At 35.2% G+C, this 5013-nt stretch overlaps 1 pseudogene; it reads right to left on the reverse strand.

Moving 5' to 3' along the window:
* Nucleotides 1-1556: 1556 nt before the first annotated feature.
* Nucleotides 1557-3983, reverse strand: LOC111288889 (receptor-like protein kinase THESEUS 1 pseudogene; annotated as a pseudogene).
* Between the last annotated feature and the right edge of the window lie 1030 nt (nt 3984-5013).

The raw sequence follows: 5013 nt of genomic DNA on the forward strand, positions 1-5013 counted from the left end.
ATATTTTCGGATTTTATTCGAATCATATGCATATATATATATATAATTAAATCTTATAACGTATTAAACTTGAAATTAGTTCATTTAATTTATTCAATCATTTTTAAAAAATAATATTCAACAAGTTGATATTTAAATGTCATCATTTCTAATTTCTTTTTTTAGTCCAAAATTACGATTTTTTAAAATTTTTCAGCACTTTGGTAACTAATTACATTGAATTTATTTATATGAATGTTGTTAACAACATGGACATGGCATATGGCTATTGAATTTGCAGGTTCCATTTCCAGGAATAGCCCATTTGTGCCTAGTGGCAGAGCACTTGCTTCTGAGCATCCTACTGTATGTGCTTTAAATCCTAACAAACCTTGCCTACCCCCTCCTAAGTGCAAGCCATATGAAAAGAATTGCAGTAACGCCTAAACCTAAACCAGCGCCTGCAACTCCATCTGCACCATGAAGGTGGTAGAAAAGCTATGGATGATCTATTTCCATATGTGAAATTACAATTGGAATTTATAGCTAATAATAAAGTTGCCGCAAAGCAATAACCAGATCATGATCATGAAGTTGCAGTCGCCTTGATTTGTGTTATGAAGACTACTATTAAATATGTGTAAGAAAATAGTTCTCAAAGAGCTCGGTTCTTGAGACTTCAATGAATTTGGAAGCTTTATATTTTATGAGAATTAAAATAAAATAAAAAGGTTTACTCCTTGTTACATAATTCGAAAATTCATTGAATTTTTTTAGTCATTTTTTAAGACAATTTATTTGTATTTAATTAATGGCTAAAATACTAAAATTGCCCTTGAACTATTCAACTCTATTTAAGTAAGTCTCACTAATTTTGTTATACCTAAATGAATTATTATCCTTTCATTTATATTGATATAAACCCTTATTTTAAATAAAATATTGATTTATATTAAAGATTTATTTTAAAATAAATTACAAATTAAAAACTTATTTGAGCGTAAATTAAAAATTAAAAGTTTATTTAGATATAAATTAAAGGTTATAAATTTATTTAAATGAGATAAAACAATAAAATTTAATATATCAAAACAAATAATATCTTATAAGTTATAGAACGTGATAGACATCTTGTAGATCAAAAATAAGTTAATTAAAACTTTTAGTCTTTTCAATAACCATACCTTGAAATCACAATGAAAGGCAATGGATTTCCAACATTACAAGTCAGTTCGGCGGCTGAAATAGTAAATGATGCCTTAAATTATAAACTCATACAGTGAACAAAACACAAATAAGATATTCCTTGTCTGGTAATTGTGTGATAATAACATTGGCATCTGGAAACCAGATGAACTATATCAACAATAATGGAATATTTATGGTTCGTTACATGCGATTTTCGGATGGATTGATAGGTAGCCATCACTCAACTATATTACAAACTATATATAATATGAATGAAAATTTTAGGGAAATGAACAGAATAATGTAACGAGAAAAAGCTTCATTCAATCTCTTAAGATATTTCCAACTATTCGCAGGACAGGGACAACTGAATTTTTCAGCAGGATGTCCATAGGCTAAAGTCACAAGGCAGGACCTTTTGTCATCAATCTTCCACGAGGATTTACTAGTTGTGAGAATGCTGCACTAGTAGCAGCATCTTCAGCATCATCATAAGTGCCAGAATTTCCCCCATCGATCATGCTTACACTGTTGTCAAATGGCTCAAGCGGTGTCAACTGAATGGCTGGGATATGGTTTGTACTATTGTCATCGGGTTCCATTACTGCTGATGAGGTCTCCTCCAGCTGAAGAGCATATTCAAGGTTCCATAAAACATCTCCCATTGATGGCCTGTCAACGCCGTGCTCAGCCAGGCACTTCTCAGCTGTCTCTCCATATTTCTTAAGGGAAGCTGGATTCACTTTCCCCGCCAGATTAGAATCCATGATTTGATCCAACATACCTTTCTTCTGCCAGTTCATTGCCCATTCTGCAATATTAACTTGTTCTCTTGGAAGAACAGGATTTAAAGCTGGCCTAGTGCAGAGAACTTCCATCAGAACCACCCCAAATGAATACACCTCAGACTTCTCTGTGAGTTGCTGCCTTCTGGAATATTCAGGATCAAGGTAACCAAAGCTACCCTTAACTGCAATACTCAAATGTGTCTGACCTAAAGCTGGACCAGTTTTTGAAAGACCGAAATATGCTACTTTGGCTACAAAATTCTCATCCAAGAGAATGTTTGTGGTCTTCACATCTCGGTGAATAATGCTTTGGGCTGCACCAGTGTGGAGATAATGAAGTCCCCTAGCAGCCCCAATGCATATTTCAAGTCGTTGCTTCCATGATAGAGATGGTAGATTTGTTCCATAAAGATGGCTTCTAAGGGGTCCGTTAGCCATATACTCGTAGACAAGAACCATGTCTGATCTTTCATCACAGTACCCAATAAGAGAGACAAGGTGGTGGTGGCGAAGTTTTGATAACATTTCAATTTCAGCGCGGAATTCAGCAAGACCTTGTTCAGATCTCGGGTTGCCTCTTTTTACAGCAACTTTAGTCCCATCCTCAAGTATTCCCTTGTAGACCCTTCCAAAACCACCAACTCCAAGAATTAGGCTCTCATCAAATTTGTTGGTAGCATCAAGGATTTCTTGGAAGGAGAAGAACCGGCCGAGATTGGAGGAAGCCAATGAGATGCAGCTTGCTGTTCCACTCTTCTGTGATGTTGTGGACATTTTGGTCATTGTCTGAGAGTTTCCATATAAGTGCAAAGGCAACCATGGATGTCGTTGATGAGTAGCTTTTGACTTGCGTGCTGCCAGGCAACAACAACAGAACCCAATTAGTGCCACTGCAGCTACAGCTCCAGCAAGACAACCAATTATTATCCAAATCTTGTTCTTCTTCGAGGATGATTTCGTAAGGAGATTCTTAACAGAAGAAAGTCCATCCAGGCTTCCAGCCTCATTGCTGATTTTCATTATCTCCAATCCATTCATTGTTGCATTAGTGATGTCTGCCACTGAATCTGGACCAATACTAACATTCAATGTATCGGATTCTGCTGAAGAATTGGTGATAAAGTCCTTATAATAAGGCACATTTAGGTCGCCGGTAAATGTTGAGAGGTCAAGACTTGCAACAGCCATATCATCATTTATGTATAGATTGAAAACCAAACCATTGAGAGACTGACTCACAATATCACAAAAACGTGCCCGAACAAAATACCTGAAGTTTGGATCAACAGGGAAGACCCAAGTTGCATTGAAGTTCATGCTGGGTGCATTTGTATCTCCCATAACTTCAGCAGTAGCATAGACCCAATTTGGGGCTGTTTCTGTTGTAATGGAAGTCGTATATTTGATAGAAGCAGGATTGACTGAAACATTCAGAGCAGAACTGTTTACATGGAGATATTTCACATCATTCTCCCATGTTCTTCCAAGGGTATCATTCTGAGCAGTGATCAGTGGCCTACCCATGTTTAACCTATAAACAGTTTCCATGGCAAATTCTGAAAGACCACTAATAGGAGCAGATGGATTCAGAGCTAATGCCTGATCAGGCAGGACTGCATCTGGGATGGAGACAACTTCCATTGCATTAACAAATGAAACCGAATTGTTTGAAGGAATGAAGCTAAGAGTCAAGGTATCAGAGATCACATTGATTGCATACTCCTTGAACAAAAAAGAACCATTATAGTTGCTGAAAGCGAAGTTGTTCAAGAGCACAAAATCATCAGTGACAACTGTTATTGGAGCAGATGTCAAGTTCTGTCCTGATTTTGGAAGAGGATAAAAGTAGAGCCGGACCCAATGCCGACCTTCTTGATTGATACCAAACTTGTAAGAAGCAATGTCAGAGAAAATTCGGGCCGATTGATATATTGAAAATGGAACACTAGAATTAGAACTAGCAACAAAAGAACTCCCACTCTTCAATGAAAGAGAAGAAAGGCTCAAATCAGGAACAAATGTGTGCATAAAAAAATATAATTAAATATTTAATTCTAATATTTAATTTTAAAATTATCTGATTTTGAGGAAAGAGTCAAAATTTTAATGGCATTAAAAATTTCAGAATAAAAAGTTCAACTTTTTCTTTTTATATTTTAAAATTTCAAACTGAAAGTAATTTGACTTTTAAAATTGATTGGAAAAAAAATTCTCTATTTATGTTATTTTTTTGAAAAATAAATTTTAGTTTGTGTAGACACCCAATTTGATCTAGGCCCAAATCAATTGGGCTTGGTCCAAATGGGTAGGTTCAATTTTATCTTTGTCATTTTTATTTTTATTTTTATTTTATTTTATATTTTATGTATATCCTATGTATTTTATTATTTATGTATTATTAGTAATATATATTTTTATTATTATTTTTTATCTTTTATTTTATTTATTTTTGTATTTTTATTTATCTAATTATATATCTGATATTATTTTTTTTATTATTTATCCTATAATAATTTTTTATTTATCTTTTCTAATTATCTAGTTTTTTTATTTTGATTTTTGGAGGGCTGAGATTGAAGTTGAAGAATCTCACTGGGAATGGGAATTCAATCAGAAGAGTCCAGTTGGATTCAAAGATTGAATTCCCGTCCAAGGAAGAATTGGGATTGATCAGGAACTCCTGATCAATCCCTATAAAAGGGACCCTTTGGAACAGATGAAGAACACAGAGAAAACAGTAAGCAAAAGCTACTGATTTGGGAAAAAAAGAAGGAGGAAGAAAAAAACAGAAGCCAAACAAAAGGGGAAGCCCCCGTCACCACCAAGCCTTCGAGGCTTCCCCTTGGTGGGAAACCTTTCTTTCATTGACCTTGACCTTCACTCTTACTTTGCTGTACTAATTCATACCTACGGGCCAGTTGTGAAGCTCCAACCTGAGAGCAGGATTGGTATCCTGGTGACCTCCCTATACATGGCCCGAGAAGTGCTTAAAGACCAAGATTTGTCCGATCTGATGGAATTGCTCCAGGAGGGGACCTTCTTGGAGATCTGAAATGTC

Source organism: Durio zibethinus, chromosome 4 (genome assembly GCF_047325235.1).
Source record: "Durio zibethinus cultivar Kanyao isolate XHJ-2024 chromosome 4, ASM4732523v1, whole genome shotgun sequence".
NCBI lineage: Eukaryota > Viridiplantae > Streptophyta > Magnoliopsida > Malvales > Malvaceae > Durio > Durio zibethinus.